This window comes from Megascapheus bottae, chromosome X (assembly GCF_031878675.1).
Source record: "Megascapheus bottae isolate mThoBot1 chromosome X, mThoBot2.hap1, whole genome shotgun sequence".
NCBI classification, from domain to species: domain Eukaryota; kingdom Metazoa; phylum Chordata; class Mammalia; order Rodentia; family Geomyidae; genus Megascapheus; species Megascapheus bottae.
This window is the reverse complement of record NC_143547.1, coordinates 47,465,737-47,486,166: the sequence shown is the minus strand read 5'-3', so window position 1 is coordinate 47,486,166 and position 20,430 is coordinate 47,465,737. Positions and strand designations below refer to the sequence as shown.

The 20,430-nt window shown below is 40.3% G+C and overlaps 1 long non-coding RNA gene across 2 annotated transcripts in view; it reads right to left on the bottom strand.

Annotated features, from left to right (window-relative positions):
* Positions 1-7,523: 7,523 nt before the first annotated feature.
* Positions 7,524-20,430, bottom strand: part of LOC150041016 (uncharacterized) — an 83,593-nt gene continuing 70,686 nt past the window's right edge. For both annotated transcript variants that reach the window (XR_016533894.1, XR_016533895.1), the window contains exons 4-5: positions 8,355-8,427; positions 7,524-7,584 (exon numbers count right to left, since the gene is read on the bottom strand). This is a non-coding gene — a long non-coding RNA (uncharacterized LOC150041016). The remainder of the gene's footprint in view (positions 7,585-8,354; positions 8,428-20,430) is intronic.

Genomic DNA, 20,430 nt, shown 5'->3' with positions numbered 1-20,430 from the left:
GAGCATGGGGACCGTAGCTACAGGTGACGAGACACATTGAAGAAACAAAGGTAATTTAAAGGGAGAGCCTGCAGGCTGGGAGTTTAGTCTAGTGGTAGAGTGCTTGCCTGGCATGCACAAACACTGGGGTTCAATTCCTTGATACCACAAACGTAGAAAAAAAGCCAGAAGTAGTGCTGAGGCTCAAGTGGTAGAGCTCTGGCCTTGAGAAAGTCAAGCCCAGGACTGGCAAAAAAAAAAAAAAAAAAAAAAGGAAACCCTGCAATGACTGAGCTGATGTGTGGAAAGGACTGTAAAGATGTGCGAGGATTCCCCTGCCTGGCTATGAGGAATCTTGGGAAGTGAGTTAGGGGACCAGTGCAATGCTAGTCTCAGACAAAGTGGTACTGTGTCCCAGGAGGCGCTGCAAGGCACAGCTGGCTGTGGCTGTTGCAGCTGGGCAGTGTGTAGGATGACTGAGAGACACTGTCTGCTGAGACCTGGACAAGAGCAGATGCCACTAAAGAGCTAGAAAGGAGAGAGGGAAGGAGGAAGGGAGAGACATGGAACAGGAGAGAAGACGAATATATATATGGAAGAAGAGCGGGAGTGGAGGAGGAGGAAGAAGAGGACCAGGGAAGACAACGGAGAAGGGGAAAGTAGGCAGAACTTTATTTCTTCCATATTTGTTCCAAAGACTGTACTGTCTTCCACCACAACAGCCAAAGCTAAACAGACTCATAGAACCTTGTTTACTAAGCTGGGAGCAGGTGGCTCACACCTGTAATCCCAGCTATCAGGAGACTGAGATCTGAGGATTGAGGCTCAATGCCTGCTTGGGTATCAAAGTCTAATTAAACACCAGAAAACCAGAAGTGGCGCTGTTGCTTAACGTGGTAGAGTGGTAGCCTTGAGCTGAAGAGCTCAGGGAGCCCAGGTCCAGAGTTTAAGCCTTAAACCAAAAAATAGAAAAATTTAAAATAAAATGAAAAAGAAACCTGTTTACTCAAGTATGTATGTGTATGTATATGCAATGGGTGTGTGTGTGTGTGTGTGTGTGTGAAAAATACTGGTTGAAGCAGGTATGTGTGGTTTATGCTTGTAATTATAGCTACCCAGAAGGCTGAAATCTGGTGATTTACAGTTAGAAGGCAGCCAAGACAGAAAAACTGAGGAGATTATGTCTCTAAGATAACTAGCAAAAATATCAGGATGAAGACATGGCTTAAGTGGTTGCAAACTGCCAATCAAGCAAATAAGCTGAGCTAGTGATAGATCATTATTTCAAACTCAGGTATCAGGAAAAGAGTGAGAACAGGGGAGGTAGGGAATAGGACAGAGAGGAATTGTCCCATTGCTCCCTTAAAATCTTGCCTCAGCTCAAGAACAGGCCTGAAGATCAATGGAATAGAAGTGAGGACCAGATATTGACCCACAGACCTATTGCCACCTAATGTTTGATAAGGGAACCAAATAAACTAGAATGGAAGAAAAACAGACTCTTCAACAAGTGGTGCTGGCAGAACTGGTTAAGCACCTGCAGAAAACTAAAGTTGGATCCTTCTTTGTCACCCAACACCAAGATTAACTCCAAATGGATCAAAGATCTAAAGGTAAAAGCAGATACACTGAAAACTTTACAAGAAGGAATAGGAGATACACTAGGTCTAGGTCTCCTTGGCATAGGTTGAAACTTTCTTAATAAGGACCCAGAAACACAGCAAATCAGAGAAAGTCTGGATAAGTGGGACTGCATTAGACTGCAGAGCTTCTGTATGGCAAAGAACATAGCTAGCAAACTAGCTCATTTGTCATCAGTAGAAACCTTGGGTTCTCCTAGCAGAGATTTACAATAAAACAAAATCTAGATACATAAGGCCATATGGTATGATGCTAAATGAAAGGACCTCCAGGACAGAGAAACAAAAGCCATATAATGAGTGACTGTTGTCCTTAATATATTATGTTAACTCTCATCTCTTTTGCTGTCCCTTGGCTATCTCATATTGTTACAGTATTTCATCCTGTTATCTGATGTATTGTATATATAGGTATTTGGTTATTTGAAATTGGATAGGGAAGGGGGAAAAACAGGATGAGGGAAGGGGGTGGGGGGAGGGAAATGGGGACCAAGACATGAGAAAGGGTATCAATGTATGTAAAGTAATGCACCTTCTATCTGGTGAATATAATGTAACCCTTCTATTAATTACAATAAAAACATATGAAAAAAAAATCTTGCCTCAGGGACTGGAGTTTGGCTTAGTGGTAGAGTGCTTGCCTAGCATGCATGAAGACCCTGGTTTGATTCCTTGGTATCACATACATAGAAAAAAGCCAGAAGTGGTGCTGTGGCTCAAGTGGTAAAGCTCTAGGTTTGAAAAAGAATAAGAATAATGCTCAGGCCCTGAGTTCAAGTACCAGGACTAGCAAAAACAAAAAGGCACTTGCTTGGTGCAAATACAAGACCTTGCATTCACTCCTCAGTCCTGCAGAAACAAAACAAAACGAATCTTGCCTCAGTCTCCCACAAATGTCTGCATACCAATGCTGTCCTGTGTGATCACCAACCCCTATCCTGAGAGTCTGCTGTTGCTTGGAATGAAGGGCTTGGGAGCACTGGCTCATCATGGAATCATCCCTAAGGCTTAAAGACACTCTCTTCCTCAGGCCAGACATTGCTCTCTGAGGGCACCTTGCTTGTCCTGGAAAGGAATACCAGGAAGAGCCAGTCCTACAGCTCCCCCAGGGGTCTGCTCCATCTTCTGCAAGAGGAAGCCACAGCAGGGCCTCTGGTTGGGGGGAGGAGGGGCTTATAGGGGGAGCACAAAGGTCAGGTGAGGGGATCCTCTTAAAGGAAAACAAGCCCCTCCCTCATCAGCTAGAGGAAGCTTTGCCAATCCATGTGACATCTACTCCCCTGTGAGGCTCTGCCAAGTGAACACCAGCTTCTGCAGGGTGGGTTCCCAGGGCACCTGCGGTGTTATTCCAGAGAAGCCAAACCTGTGAGCTCATGACTGTCTGTCTCTAGGAGGCAGAGATGAGTGTTGTTTGAAAAACTCTTACAGCATCCTGTGTCAGAGGGCCATGATGGTTGAGAAACCCAGGAAACGCAATGTTGCCTGGTTCAAGGACAGGCAGAATGCTACAATGCAAATGAAGCCAGAGCCACATTCCACGTGCTTCCAGAAACAGGGCAGCAGCTGTGGAGGTGATGGAGCCTGTCTTCTGTCTGACTGTTTATGCTCTGGATGCCTGTGAGTTGCCTCTAGCCTTGACAACAGACCTCCCACCTGCCGCCCAGGACAGGGTCTCCTGGAAGACTGTCTTACAACAGCAGTAATGTTCCTGCATCTTAACCAAGGCACCAACAAAATCACAAGGGATACACAGCGTGCACAAATGGTACAGGTCACAGGTTCCATCCAAACAAAGTAACTAAATAACAGCCTGGAGCTCTGAACACCTTAGCAAAGTCTAGCACAGTCCTAAGCACATGAGGAGACCATCTAGAGATAGCATGGCTGGCGATGGAAACGTCCGCAGGGACTCATGGGATGAAGAAGAAAGCTTTCAATGAGTCAACAGGGATGTTTCCACACAACTGACCCAAGGTAATTGTTTCTGTCTTAGAACCTAAGGAATATAAATACAATAAACAGTGCAGTAATGAGGTACAGATAACAATTACATGTTCACCGCATGCAGCTTCCTTTTCTGTTGTCATGGGCAGAAACAGTTGTTTTCACTGTCCACCTGTACTGATTTTCTATTTGTCTATTATGCAACTGGTATTCCAAATACTTCATGTGTCAATATATATTGAACTGTGTATGTGACATTTTTAAATGTCAATGTTTTCTTGTCATGGGAGATCTTACATGTTCTTATATATGGGTAGAAGTGGTGAGCTAGAAGTATTGTTTCTGTCCCGGTTAAGTTGCCTAGGCCTGATCCCTCAGGGCTTCTATACATCCTGATCTACTGTGACCTAGTTTGGTGTGGTCTAACAAGGGTGCTTCTGAATTCTATACTAAGATGCTCAGGCTATTGACCCAAGTAGGTATGGAATCTCTGTTCCTGTCTTCAGCTTAACAGTCTTTGTGTCTTGCCTATATCATTTCTTGAGGAAGAAGATACTATTCCTTGCTATCCATTTAAGCACCAATAAGCCACACTTAGGATTCAATCTACTCTGTACTTCCTTTGTATATCCTACTGTTTCCTCACCGACCTCTGACAACTATAATTAGAATATCCCATTCTCTCTATGACTATGGTTATAAAACTTTCAAATGAATGAGACCTATGTGGAATACTCATTGAAGTATATAAATGTAGAGGAATAGAGAGCATGCAGTCAAGCATATATATATATAGTACAAATTTAAGAAGAATGACAGAAGGGGTAAGCAGGGAAGAGATGGATGAGAATGAAAGGGGTAACACTGATCAAGAAGTATTGTGTTCATACACCGCTTTGTTAAATGGCAACTCCTTTGTATAACTACTTAAACGACAATAAAAAGAAAAAAAGGATGGAGGAGGGAAATGGGGACAAAAACATGAGAAGGGGTAGCAATGATTGTTAAGTAATGTACCTTCTATCTGGCAATATAGTGTAACCCTTCTACTAATTACAATAAAAAAGAAAAAATAAGTATAGATTGCTGGCTAATCCATAGTTTCTGATAAAGAAAGCTTGAAATGGGGGTGGGGAGGATCTGTCAATGTGCCTTCGTACTAAATCCACAAGTTAAGATCAGGATGTTGACCAGTGATAACCAGTGAGAAGGGTTTGGGGAGGTAGCAAGTTACAGAAAACAGCCATTTTCTTGACTAGGCAGGTGTCAGTGCACCCATTTTTTACCTGTAAGTACTCTAGACAGTGAAAAGAGTTTGAAGTGATAGACTTTGCTGATAATAATATTACAAATGTGCGTTCAGAGGACCACTCTAAAGGGATCCAATGGCCAACCTGCCAATTATCCTCATGCGCAAACTCAAGCCCTCAATACCAATGGAACAAGAAGAAAGGAGAAATAATGTCTAGCTTCTGCATATCATTCTCCCCCTAGAGACACAGGAAACAAAGGTGAACCAAAGACACTGCATTTGGGTATTGGAATACTTTTCTGTTGATGTCAGAGCTAATTTTGAGGAATAAGAAATTAGCAGTTTAGAACAAATGCAATTAAAGGACATTATATACATGTTTGGAAATGTGACAATGAAGTCCATTTGTACAACTAATATGTGCTAAGGTAAAAGAGGGAATTTATTTTTCTTTTTCCAAAGCTCCACAATTCTACCTAAATGCTTCAGAACTGAAAGTCAGTTTCAGTAAACAATTTTTTTCTCTCAATCTGTGTATGTGTTTATTTTTATAGAGACTTAAACAAGAGTTACATGCTCCTGGTGAAAATTAGAAGGAATTGAGAAGGGATAGGGAATCAGTGTGTATAGGTAAGACAGAGATTTCAAAAGTTAATCTTAATTTCAACAGTGGCCATCAATGACTAAAAGAGCTTCACAAGGAGTAGGGATGGGGAACATCTAGTTCACAGGCCAAAAGGTCTGAAAAATTATTCAGTACATGATGGAACAGACACATTCAAGCTTCTCATATTCTAGTCACCTATCTTTGGCTGCTTGCCTGTATTGATTAGGTTTTTTTTGGAGGTTGTGGAGCTCAAACTCAAGGTCTGGGTGTTGTCCATACGTTCCTTTCCTCAAAGCTAGTGCGCTAGTGCTCTACCACTTTGAACTACGACATCACAATCCTCAGATCTCAGGCTACTGAGCAATTAAGATTATAGACATGAGTCACTGGTGCCCAGCCAGCCTGGCTTTGTAAAAATACCACATTATTAACCTCCAGTAGTTTCATGTTTCAGTAACTAAGTTTGCTACTATATTATTTCTTTCTACATAAAAAAACTTCCATTTAAAGTTTTTAATAAATGTGTATCAAAATGTATGAACAAAAGCCTTAATTAGAATTGAGTTTAATTAATTTGTACTATTTGGCCTTTCAATTAGTAAGCACGGTTTGTTCCCCATTTTTCATACAATTAGATTAAATGTTAACATTTTAGATTTCCTTAGGTTTGTTTTCAGGGACACCAATTTTCAAGCTATAGTAACTAAAACCTTTTCTATTATACTTTATAGTTCTTCATTGCTGTTATTTGGGAAAAGTACTGCTTTTTATATCTTTGTCTTACATTTGACCAATTGTAGATTCTTTAAACAATGAAAAAGTGATCTCTATAGCTTGCCATATTTTTTACCCCAAATTATTTTGTCTTATGGTCTAAGTTATTTAATGTAACTCTACCTGTTTATTTATCTACAAAATATAGTATTTGTAAGACAATAGCAGTGATATTATAGTGAACATTAAATGTATTAACATATAAAAGTCTAGTAATTCTATCCTTTTGTTTAGTCATGAATTTATCAGGAAGACTTCAAATAAAAGTGTATGTGTATTTATAGATTTCTTAGTACATAATTATAATTGTTCTGGGTTCAACTATTTTTATTACTCTGCTGAACTCCACTTATTTCCATTTGATCTAGAACTTGTACATATCAATTTATAAGTGAAGTATAGAAAGATGTGGGGCTTCCTTTGGGTAGTGGGGTATAAGCTTTTTATCCACTAATGGATTCTTTTCTTTTTTTGCCAGTCCTGGGCTTGAGCTCAGGGCCTGGGCACTGTCCTTGGACTTTCTCAAGCCTAGAACTCTACCACTTGAGCCTCAGCACCACTTCTGGCTTTTTTCTATGTATGTGGTACTGAGGAATTGAACCCGGGTCTTCATGCATGCTAGGCAAGCACTCTACCACTAGGCCAAACTCCTAGCCCACTAATGGATTCTTAGATTAAGATATCCTTTATATTGTACAAAATTACAATTCATTATCAAGAAACAAAAATCAGCTGAGTGCCAGTAGCTCACATCTATAATCCTAGGTACTGAGGAGGTTGAGATCTGAGCATTAAGGTTCAAAGCCAGCCCATGCAGTAAAGTCCTTAAGATTCTTAGCTCCAATAAATCACCAGAAAACTGGAAGTGGCACTATGGCTTAAAGTGGTAGTAGAGCAATAGCCTTGAGTACAAAAGCTTACGGATAGTGCCCAGGTGGTGAGTCTAAGCCCCACAACTTACAAAAGAAAGCAAGAAAGCAAGGAAAGATGGAAGGAGGAAGCAAGGGAGGGAGGGAGGGAGGCAGAAGAAGGGAGGGAAACCTAGAATCATTCAAACTAAATAAAGTATTAACATTAAAGGTTATCTCAGGATTCTAGCCTTAAGCACGAAAAGGCTTGGGGACAGTGCATAGGCACAGAGATTACCTCAGGAGCCAGGCACTGGTACCTCATGCCTGTAACCCTAGCTACTCAGGAGACTGAGATCTGAGGGTCAAGGTTCAGAGCCAGCCCGGGAAGAAAAGTCTGTGAGATTCTTACCTCCAATTAATCTCCAGAAACCGGAACTAGTGCTGAGGGTCAAAGTAGTAGAACACTAGCCTTGAGCAAAAAAAAAAAAAAAAAAAAGCTCAGGGTGCGTGCCCAGGCTCTGAGTTCAAGCCTCATGTCTGACAAAAAAAGAAAAAAAGAAAAAAGTTAGTGGGTGCGGTATCTCATGCCTGTAATCCTAGCTACCCAGGAGGCTGAGATCTGAGGATCAAGGTTCAAAGCCAGCCTGGGTACAAAAGAATTTGAGACTCTTACTTCTAATTAACCTCTAGAAAAAAGGGAAGTGGGGCTTGGCTCAAGGGTAGGGCAGTAGCCTTGAGCTGAAGAGCTCAGGGACAGTGCCCAGGCCAAGTTCAAGCCTCATGACCACCCCTCCCCCCACAAAAAAGTTATCGCTGGAGAAATCCACAACAGACAGATATGCCTTACATATATGTCAATATTTTAAACAAAGAATACCCCCCCCTTTTTTTGATGATGATGGTGTTGTTTGTTGCAGTTCTCAACATTTAATGCAGGGCACATACTCTAGGTAAGTTCTCTACTGTGACCTATTATCACTGTCCCAGGAGCAACTATTTCTAAATTAAAAATTATTTCCCCAAACCTAAAACTGAAATTCTCCCAGTCAGTCTTACAAAACAGCCATGACTTCGATGCCAAAATGTGACAGAAAGAAAAGTAATAATTTAGGAGTAATGGAAGCAAATGAAAGAGTAGGCAGCTCACTTATTTCTCCATGGAAATATTTTCTTTAAAAATAGAGACTAGATAAAAAGATTTTACAGAAGCTCTGGCAAACAGTCCAATATACAGTAACCAAGCAAATGCTCAAATACATTGAAGAGCCCACATTCAAAACAGAAGGTATTATGGCATTTATACTCACCATTTCCCCAATCCTATCTGATTATGACACGGCATAGTTCAGAGGAAGTAGCAGCCAGCTCTCAATTCCTTTCCTAAAACCAGAGAGAACAAAGCACACTTCATTTAGAACATTCTAAGTTGTCTCGAGATTGCCTGAAGGACTGGCCTCTCAACTGGAGAAAACAACATAATCCAAATCTCAGCCTAAACAATGCCATGAAAAGTGTGAAGCACTGCTTTTGAAAGCTTGGGGGGGGGGGGGATTGGGTGGGAGACAAGCTGGGAGTATAGACTAGTGGTAGAGTGCTTGCCTAGTATGCATGGAGCCCTGGGTTCCATTTCTTGGTACCACAAACACAGAAAAGGCCAGAAGTGGTGCTGTGGCTCAAGTGAGAAAGCCCAAGGATAGTGCCCAGGCCCTAAATTCAAGCTCCAGAATTGGCAAAAAAGAAAGGAAGGAAGGAAGGAAGGAAGGAAGGAAGGAAGGAAGGAAGGAAGGAAGGAAGGAAGGAAGGAAGGAAGGAAGGGGAAGGGAAGGGAAGGGAAGGGAAGGGAGGGAGCGAGCAAGCAAGCAAGCAAGCAAGCAAGCAAGCAAGCAAGCAAGCAAGCAAGCTTTAGGGGACTAAAGACCTATATATTCCAGAGCAATAAAGTATACATGGAGAAATATGATAGAATACACCTCTGAGGAGAAGCTGAAGTGAGATTTTGGGAAAATAGTTTTTTTTAACCCCTCTTCTTCCTATGTCTCAGTCTGTTTCCTCTCCTTCCCACTCCTTCCTCCCCCTTTAATTCACTCCTCTCCCACCTTTCCCCTCCTTCCTTCCCCACCTCTTTCTTTCCTCTCCCCATTTCCCTCCCATTCCACCTCTCTCCTCTTTTCCCTCCCTCTTCTCTCTCCTCCCCCTTTCCCCTTGCCTCTTTGGAAACTAAGATATCTGAAAAGAGCATATGCTAAGATGAAGTAAGACACACAAAAAATAGCTGAGAAGCCTTTAAGCTTTCACCTCGGGCTAAAGCCCAAGGCTCCTACCACATACTGCTAATTGGCATAGTGAAGGTCTTCCCAGACATTAAGCTAGTCTACAAAGACAAATGTAGTAGCTATCTTTCCAAATAGACAATATTCAACAAACACAAGGCATAGAAACTGGAGACCTGATCATTCAAAGAAAGAAAGTGAAGTATAGCTAGTCTTGGTGACTTAGGTCTCTAATCACGTTAAAGCTAATAAATGATTTTAGTAACATAGCAGGACACAAAATTGACAAGCAAAATGCAATTCATATCTTATACTAACAATGTACAATTCCAAAAAGAAATTAGGAAGTAACTCATTACCGGGGCCAGCCGGCAGCAAACCAGGGTTCGCAGATTGGGGTTCCTGAAATAGGGGGCAAGGACTAGGAAAAAATAGAAGAGAGACAGACACACCGGGTCCGGGATGTCTGCAGCCCAAGTAAAGACTGCCTCATTTATTGTCAACTCCAGCTTATATCCCTTCTTGAAACCAGGGAACCTCCAACTGTTACATTCATATGGTAAATCTCAGGTAATTTAAACAGAATAAGGCCATAAAACAATAAGACAATAAAGCCATGGTCTGATGCAAATCAAGGTACAATTTGATTCTACTCTGGCTCCCAACAACTCATATATAATATTATAAAAAGAAATGAAATACTGGGGAATAAACTGAATTAAACAGGTAAAAGGCCAGGCACTTGTAGCTCCTATATGCAATCCAGGAGGCTGAGATTGGAGGATCACAGTTCAAAGCCAGCTCAGGGCCCATGAAACTTGTTGGTTCAATTAACCACCAAAACACTAGAAGTAGAGATGTGACTTAAGTGGCAGAAAATCAGCCTTGAGCAAAACGCTAAGGGAAAGCACCAGTCTTTGAGTTCAAGACCCTGTTGTGGCATTTAAAAAAAAAAAAAAGTGAAAAACAAACACTAAAAACTGAAAAATGTTGAAAATTTGAAAAGACTCAATAAATGTAAAGGCATTTCATATTTATGGACTAGACCAATTAATATTGTTTAGCTATCTATACTCCCCCAAACAATCTATAGAATCAGTGCAATCCCTAGCAAAATTGCCATGATGTTTTCCATAAGTAGAAAAAAGTATCCAAAACTTATAAGAATCTCAAATAAAACAATTTTGAGTTTGGACATGTTACATTTCTCATTCTAAACTTACTATAAAGCTAAATTAGTGAAAACAGTGTGGAAAGAAAGCCCAGAAATAAACCCTGGTCTTTTGTTAAATGATTTCAATATTCTTGGGACTCTAAGAATAGCCAATGGTTTTCACACGTCAGCAAATAAGTGTTAAGAAATTGGATACCCACACACAAACAACAAGAACAAAAACAACCCTGTAACTCTGGAAATTCCTTTAGACCTTTTAGACTAATCAGTCACTGTTCAAAATTGGAAAACCTGAGCTCCAAGCTGAAGAAAATAGCAGCCCAAATGATAGAATGAATGCAGTAGAGCAGAGTGGCCCACAGGATGTAAGACAAGTATGTCAAGACTATCTAGGCAACAGTGACATAACTTATTATTGTCCTAACTCTGCTTTGAACACTGGGTAGGCAAATAACTGTCAACGCACCATTGGGAATTTATGCTTACAGTTGGGAATCAGATACAGTGGGAAGAGGAATCCCTTAGGCCCTCTTGAAGGGGCCATCTGGCCTGATGTTTAAGGGAACAGGCTATGGTATTAACACCCAGGCTCATGGCTATTCAATTGCCCATTTCTTTCCAGCTAAAACCTGCTTTATTTTCCTTCCTGCAGTCCATCTCCTTGGTTAGTATTCTGGGCTCTATAATCAACTTAGGTGTCTAATTACACAGCTATAACTTAATTGGCCCTAGCTGCTGGTTGCTATGGTGATGCAGCCAGGGGCTCTGATTACTAAGAGGGAACCTGATGTGGGAGGGGACAACATGGGGAGAGGGATGAGGTTAAAATGAAAATACTTTAATAATTCCCCTTGGTGATTGAAATTCCATTTCAAACTCCTGTTACTCTGTCTCTGTGAAATCAAGTCTTAATTATGATAAGATTCTTTCACTGGAGACTATTCCAGGGGTTCACATACTCAGTATGCATGGTGTCCTCACAGAAGAGCTTCGGAAAAGACATTTTAAGGGATAATGACATGATCTTTTTTTTTTTTTTTTTAATTTTGTTGGTCCTGGGGTTTGAACTCTGGGCCTGGGCGCTGTCCCTGAGCTCTTCAGCTTAAGGCTACCACCCTACTACCCATAGAGCCACACCACTTCTGGTTTTTTGGTGGTTAAGTGGAGATGAGTCTCACATATTTTAGTGCCCAGGCTGGCTTTGAACTGTAATCCTCATATCTCAGCCTCCTGAGTAGCTAGGATTACAGGCGTGAGCCACCGCGCCCAGCATCATAATGTTATCGTATATAAGATATTTTGTAGACTGCCTCTCAAGTAATTTTGTATGTGTAGGTGTGTGCGAGGGGGGGAGAGGGAAAGGGAGAGGGAGAGGGAGGGGGAGGGAGAGGGGGAGGGGGAGGGAGGGAGGGAGGGAGGGAGGGAGGGAGGGAGGGAGGGAGGGAGGGAGGGAGGGAGAGAGAGAGAGAGAGAGAGAGAGAGAGAGAGAGAGAGAGAGAGAGAGAGAGAGAGAGAGAGAGAGAGAGCGCGAGCGAGCGCGAGCGTCCGGAGTTGAACTCTGGGCCTGGTCACAGTCTCTGAGTTTCTTGTCTTCAAGGCTAGCACTCTAGCCTTGAGTCTCATGAACATTCCTGTCTGGACTGGCTTTGAACCTCAATCCTCAAATTTCAGCCTCCTAAGTAGCAAGGATTATAGGCATGTGCCCCCAGTGCCCAGTTCCTTTTTTTTTCCCCCCTCATGAGTATTATTAAGGCTATGAATTTGGGATGAACTGCTACAAAGGTAAAGTGCCATTCTCACTATGTATGACACTATCAGTATGATTTAGTGTATTGTATTGAGGGAGAGAGGAGTATTGGGGTTTGAATTTAGAGCTCTGTGCTTGCTAGGCTGGTACTCTACCACTTGTGCCATGTTCCTAGCCCTTATTTTATTTTCATAACAAGGTCTTTTTTTTTTCCTTTTTTTTTTCCGGTGCCAATCTAGGGCCCGGGTTGTCTCTGAGTTTTTTTTACTCAAGACTACATTCTACTACTTGAACCACATAGATCCACTCCTTGATCTTTTGGGGTAGCTAATTGGAAATAATATCACAGATGAACTTTTCTTTTGAGCTGGCTTCAAAGCGTGGTCACCAGCTGTCAAGTAGGATTATAGAGGAGTCATGGGCACCTAGCTAAGGGCTTCCATTTTTGCCTGTGACTGGCCTTGAACCTCACCTACCTAACACCTTTCGTGTAGCAGGGATTACAGGAGACCTCTACCACAGCCACCTTATTTACTGAAGTGTTTTATTAACATTTCTCCCAGGGGGGATTTGAACACCTCCAACCTGCTACCTGAGATTTGTTGTTCTCTACAACACCAGCTATATTGATTCATTACTGATGTTTACATTGACCAACTGACTAAGGGGAAATGTCTGCTAGCTTCTCTAATACAAAGCCATTCCTTTTCCCTTTTGACCCTATACTCTTTAGAAAGAAGTCATTGTGTATAGTTCACATTTAAAGAATTAGGTTTTTTTACTTAATGGCTGGCATCTTCCTAAATTATTCAGAATAAATCTGCATGGAAGATTTCTTCTCAATTTGTTTAATTCAATACTTTAGTTCAGTATGGTTTCATAGATACCTATTTTATAATATAGGCTATCATCCAGTACTTACTTTTTGCTTAAAAATTTTCCAGCTTTAGCTGTTATTATCCCCATAGTTGAATCAACCATTCTTCAAGGAGCTCTTATTCCTTAAGTAGAGAATGCTATTAAAAAGTAAGATCTGATACTTGTTTGTTAAACATGTCATTTGAAATATGATGTAAAAATCAATGTTAAATTCTTTAATAAAAAAAGTTAGATTTGATGGCTAGGGGTGCTGATTACTGCTGGGACACTGTTACTTTTAGACAATCTCTTAGCTAACAAAGCAAGGAAATACTTATCTGTATACTAACTATTCTATAGATGAACATCTGTAAACACTGCCATATGTAGGTACCTGTACCTATGTTAAAACTAAACATCAGTTAATATTCTTGTGTGTGTTACTATTAGTGTTCAACTCAGGGTCTCGGCACTGTTCTTTACAGTTTTTTGCTCAAGACTAGTGCTCTACCATTTCAGCAAGTTTCCTCTCCTGGTCTTTTGGTGGTTAATTAGAAGAAAGTATCCTCTTGGGCTGGCCTCAAATCATAATCCTCGAATCTATCTCCTGAATAGCAAGGATTATAGGAGCAGGCCCCTAGCAACTAGCTCATATCTACTCTATTTTTGTTATTATTTTCTTTATTATTGTTATTTGCAGGGGACATTTCCCACCAGCTAATAACCATTTAAGTTGCATTTAGAGGCTTTCAAGGATCTGACAAGAGCTTTTCAGAATCTCAGGCTAAGCCCTGCACTGGGTTAATGTGGTGCCGATTGACTCTTTTTTATTTCTCCAGTCCTGGGCTTGACTTAGAGCATGGGCACTGTCTCTGTGCTTTTTTTTTTTTGCTCAAGGCTAGTGCTCTATCACTTTCAGCCATAGTTGCTGCTGATGCTTCTTCCTTTTTTTTTCCCCTCCTCCTCCTCCTCCTCTTCTTCTTCCTCTTCTTCTTAACCACCAGATGGTAAGAGTGTCATAAATTTTCTTACCTGGCCTAGCTTCAAACTGCAATCCTCAGATCTCAGCCACCTGAGTAGGTAGGATTACAGGTACCTGGCTAATATTGACCACCATAGGGACTGCTTCCTCCTTTCTCTGCTTATCTGTAGTTTCTAATAAGAAATCTGGTTCCTGGGGTTAGGAGTTTGGCCTAGTGGTAGAGTACTTGCCTAGCACACATGAAGACCCAGGTTCAATTCCTTGGTACCACATACATAGAAAAAGCTGGAAGTGGTTCTGTGGCTGTAGTGGTAGAGCTCTAGCCTCGAGAAAGAACAAGGACAGCGCCCAGACCCCGAGTTCAAGCCTGAGGACTGGAAAAAACAAAAACAAAAAACAAAACAACAACAACAAAAAACCCAACCTGGTTCCCACCAGATGACATAAACTGCTTAAGTGAATACAAATTGAAACTATACTTCCTTAGAGAAATTTGGTACCATCTATGGAATGTATAATCAAAAATACCATACTTTGACAAAGCATTTTCTCAGGAAGAAGAAAAACTGAAGAAATCATTTAGCTGAGCACCAGTGGCTCACACCTGTAATCTTAGCTATTCAGGAGGCTGCGATTTGAGGATAATGGTTCAATGCCAGCCCAAACAGCAAAGTCCATGAGACTCTCATCTCCAATAAACTATTCAGAAAAGGCTGGAAGTGGTGCTGTAGCTCAAGTGGTAGAGTGCTAGCCTTGAGCACAAAGAGGCTTAGGGAAAGAGTGCAGGCACTGAGTTCATGTCCCAGGACTACCAAAAACAAAGAAAAGAAATCATTTAGCCAAATGTACTAAAGTGCATACACAAAGGTATTCGTTACAGCATTGCAAAAATTATACACATGACAAGTTCCATATTGTGAAATACTAGTCATTAACCATGATAGTAAGGGTGTCTACTCCTACTCATGTCTTAACAGAGGTAATCGCTAATTAGTCTAACACAATCACAGCAATCATTTCTTTTCATGGGGACAGATCTGGATTACTCATTTCTATTTTGGGAAAGCTTTTTTCAATTAACTTCATCATAACGATTCTCTTAATCTGTTTTGTACACTCACTTCAGTGGGCTTCATTATATTTTCATAAACATATATAATGTATTTAACCATTTTCAAACTCCCGTGAACCTCTTTTGTCCCTCCTCCTATGGGACTCCTTCCTCTTTATAGACAGTCTTCTACTTTCATGTGCCTTAAAAAAAAATCCAATTTCCACATACAAAATCAAACTTGGAAAGCCAAGTCTGGCTTATTTTTTGCTTAATATGATGGATCTTTAGTTTTCTTCCATTTTCTGGTAAATGATGTAATTTTATTTTGAATAAAACTCCATTTTGTATATGCACATTTTCTTTACTTATTCATCTATCGATAGACATTAGGCTGATTCTTTAACTTGGCTACACTGAACAATGCTATGATAAACCTGAATATACAGGTGTTTCTACTGTATGCCAATTTTAGAAATATAACCAAGAGTAGTACAGAATCATACCATAGTCTATTTTTAGTATTTTGAGGAACTGCTGTACTGGTTTCCTGAGGAATTGGACTAATTTACTATTCCACCAACAATGTATAAAAGGAAGCTTCTTACCCTTAAAAATGAACATGGTGCTGGGTGCTGTTGTCTCACATTGGCCTAGCTAATCAGGAGGGTAAGATATGAGGATTATGATTCAAAGTTAGCCAAGGGAGGAAAGTCTGTGAGACTTTTATCTCCATTAAACTACTAGGAAAAGGGGCCGGGAGTTTGGCCTAGTGGTAGAGTGCTTGCCTAGCATGAACGAAGGCCTGGGTTTGATTCCTCGGTACCACATACATAGAAAAAAGCCAGAAGTGGTGCGGTGGCTCAAATGGTAGAGTTCTAGCCTTGAGAATGCCCAAGGACAGTGCTTAGGCCCTGAGCTCAAGGCCCAGGACTGGCAAACTACTAAGAAAAAGCAAAGGTGAGCTGTGGTTCAAGTGGTAGAGCACTAGTTTTGAGTAAAGGAAGGTCATGGGCTGAGCGTGGTGGCTCACGTTTGTAATCCTACCTACTCAGGAGGGTAACATCTGAGGACAGATCTCAGTTCAAAGCCAGCCAAGGCACTAACTCCTGTGAGACTCTTATGTCCAATCAACCACTAGAAAATCGGAAGTGGCGCTGTGGTTCAAGAGGTAGGGAGGTAGGCTTGAGCTGAAAAGCTCAGGGAAATTGCCCAGGACCAGAGTTCAAGCCCCATAACCGACCAAAAAAAAAAGTTCATGGATAGTGCTAAGGCCATGAGTTCAGACACACACACACACACACACAGGATACAGGGCTGGGTGGGTGCTAGGATCAAGGTTTGAAGCCAGCCCAGGCAAGAAAGTCCATGAGACATATTCTTATCTCCAATTAACTACCCACAAGTCAGAAGTAGAGTTGTGGCTCAAGTAGCAGAGTGCTAGTCTTGAGAGAAGGAGGGAGGGAGAGGGAGAGAGAGGAGAAAAACTCAGAGACAGAACCCAGAGGCTGAGTTCAAGCTCCAGGACGGACTGATGGATAGACACACGAGGACACACACACACACACACACACACACACACCCCAAAACAAAAACAGAACATAAGGACATATGGCTCAAATAGTAAAACAATTTCAATATGTCTCTGAGTTCAATCCCCAATATAAATAACAATAAATAAATAAGATATGGGAAGAAAGAATCTTATATATTCTTTTCTCTTATGCATTGTTAAATAATGTCTTATATGTGACACTTGAATTGTTACAACTTTGCGACCACTAAGAGAGCTAGACAAACCAAAAGCTAATGTGTTCTTGGAGCCTTACTCAGCCAACCCTGGAACTTCCTTCCCTACCTATTCCTCGTATATAAGCAATAAAATCTCTTTGTTGTTTAAAGAAATTTAAGTTGAAATTTTCAGTTATTTTCAATAGAATTAGAACTGATTTACTTTGTAATCACCTTTATATTAATCCAGTTAAGAAGTTAAACAAGTTAGTCCACACCAATAACCCCAGAGCTTAGGAGGCAAAATGATTTTGAGTTCAAGTCTAGCCTGTCAAAAAAATCAACAAAGGAATCAACTGATCATCTTTTTCCTTGCTAAAATCCAGTATAACAAGTAGCTAACACAATACAATTTTCAGAAGAATATATATATATATATATACACATATATACTTATACATACACATATGCCTATATGGACATATATAGCTATATATATGAAAAGGTTCAGTACTAGAAACTACAATATTGTGACCATAAGCTAAACAAATACCAACATGATGTATAAATTTTACCTGGACACTATTTAAACATCTATGAAAGTTCTGTGCTAGCCAAACAGAAAAAAATAAAAATGATAAAGTTAGATTTACTCAAACCAAGCATTAAAGGTAGATTACATAAGGTTGTAAAGAATGGCACTAAAATATATTAGATAGGAAGACACTACAATTTTTAAACAAGGAAATCTATACAAGTAATCAACAATATTAGCAACATTTTTATTATAAAATGTAAGCCAGACACTGGTGACTCATCCTAGCTACTCAGGAGGCAGAGATCTAAGTATCATGATTCAAAGCTAGCCTGGGCACGAAAGTCTGTGAGACTCTTATCTCCGGTTAACCACCAGAAAACCTGAGCTGGTGCTGTGGCTCAAAGTGGTAGAGCACAAGCCTTAAGCTGAAGAGCGCTTAGGGCCAGCACCCAGGCCCAGAGTTCAAGTCCCAGGACAGACCCCATCCTCTCCCCACAAAAAAAGTAAATGTAAATATGCATAAAAAATTAAAAGTAAATAATGGCTTTGTGATCAAGAGAATGAATGTTATCTACACAGCGTCTCTTGTTTTATGGACAAAAGAATGACAGCTGGGCACGTTGGGTGAAAGCCAACTTGCCAGTACTTGGGAGTTGGGTAGGAAGATCTCAACATTTGAGGCCAATGTGAACTGCAAAGCGAGGACCTGTCTTAAAAATATGACAGCTGACCTTAAAAGTTGTGGGAGAACTTGAGTGTAGAGCTGGAAGGAAAACACTAGGGGAAAGGCAGGGAAGGGGCAACACTGTCCAAGAGAAAAATGTATGCCTTAATTGAATTGTGAAATAATAACCCCTTGGAACAACACCTTAGAAACAACAATAAAATTATATATTTTTTAATGCAAAAAAAGGCTGTGGGAGAAAAAAATCAAATAAAGGATGCAGCTAATACCAATTTTTAAACAATAAGTTGGGTGACAGTGACTCATGCCTGTATCCTAGCTGCTCAGGAGGTTGAGATTAGGATTGTGGTTAGACACCAGCCTGGGCAAGAAATTCTATGAGATTCATCTCTCCAATTAACTACCAAAAACCTAGAAGTGGAGCTGTGGCTCAAGTAATATAGTAGTAGTAGAGTATCTGTGAAAACGCTGCAGTATAGCAACCTAGGCCTTGAGTGCAAGCCACAGGATTGGCAAAAACCAAAAATCAAACAATAAACTTTAGCTTGAGATGCAGAATGTATGGGATGGAGGTCAAAGCTCTTAAGAGAATTACTAGTTTGTTACATATTAGAGTGTTTAGGATAATTTAAGACATATAATTCATATGCTAAAGTGAAATGGAGAATTGATTAGGGACATAAAAATTTTTGCTTGTTTGAAAAACCTACAGAGAAAATAAAACACTTTTTTCTGTATATATTTCAGATACATAACAGGATGTTGTGTAACAGGATATTTGATATAAATTCACACAGTAAAATGCATATCACGTTATATAAAGTGTAAAATATGATTTTAAATTATTAGATTTATGAATTAAGTCATAAGCTAGTTAGGCACTAGTGGTTCACATCTGTAATTCTAATCTTATCTACTCAGGAAGTTGAGGTGTGAGGATTGCAGTTCAAAGCCAGCCTGGGCAGGAAAGTCCCTGAGACTCTTATTAACTGGCAAAAAGCCAGAAGTGGCACTGTGGCTCAAGCCTTGAGCAAAAAAGCTAAGGGACAGAGCCCATGCCCTGAGTTCAAGCCCCATTACTAGTACACACACACACACACACACACACACACACACACACACACACACACACACACACACACAAATACCTAAAATGTATGACATGAAAATAGCATAATAAAATCCACCAAAAACTTTTAAAAAGGAAAAAGGAGGAGACAATTAATAAATGGGTGAATTTGATTATATAAGGTAGACTATGTCCACGTCCTTGAGCTGAAGAGCTCAGGCACAGCATCCAGGCTCAGAGCTCAAGTCCCATGACCCACAAAAAAAAGAAAAAACAAAAACAAAAACAAAAACAAAAAAAATAGAATTGACATGCCAATAAAAAAGAAAAATTTACAATATACAAGTTTAACCAAAAATCTAATTTCAAAAACCACTTTCCAGGATGCAGATTGTTCATAATTGATTGGCTAGAAGGAAATAAAGTCAGTAATTACACTGGAAGCACATTTTTGTTTTAATCTATATTTTATTAATATTTTAGAATGTATATAATATAGACACATATTATTTATTTAACAATACATTATCTGGGCCGGGAGTTTGGCCTAGTGATAGCATGCTTGCCTAGCATGCGCGAAGACCCGGGTTCGATTCCTCGGTACCACATACATAGAAAAAGCCAAAAATGGTGCCGAGGCTCAAGTGGTAGAGCTCTAGCTTTGAGAAAGTCCAAGGACAGTGCTCAGGCCCTGAGCTCAAGCCCAGGACTGGCAAAAAAAAAAAAAAAAAAAAAAAAAATTGTTGGTCATGGGCACTGTCCCTGAGCTTCTACATTCAAGAGTAGTGCTCTACTACTTCGAGCCACTGCATCACTTCCAGTTTTCTGGTGGTTGATTGGAGATAAGATTCTCAGGGACATTCCTCAACCTTAATCCTCAGATCTCAGCCTCCTAAGGTAGCCAAGATTACAGGTGTGAGGCACTGATGCCCAGCACCAAGATAACTTTTAATGCTAATAAACTTTTGGGAAAATTCTTAACTCAGTGTAAGATTTAGGGGTAAGAGTTCATTCAGAAAGGAAACAAACTCACTCTCCCACAGTGTTCTTTTGAACAATGGTCTACCTCATGTCAAATACCAGGTCTTTGAAGTAACACTGCATTTCTAATTCATAGGTGTGTGAAAATTAAAATATGTGGTGCATATCAAGCATCAAGCACATACATAGTAATTTGCTGACCATAAGAGTTAAATAAAGTTTTAGTTATCATGACTATTATTAACCTTTGGAGCCATGGATTAAGCATTTTACATGTCTTTTGCTTATTCCTAGTAA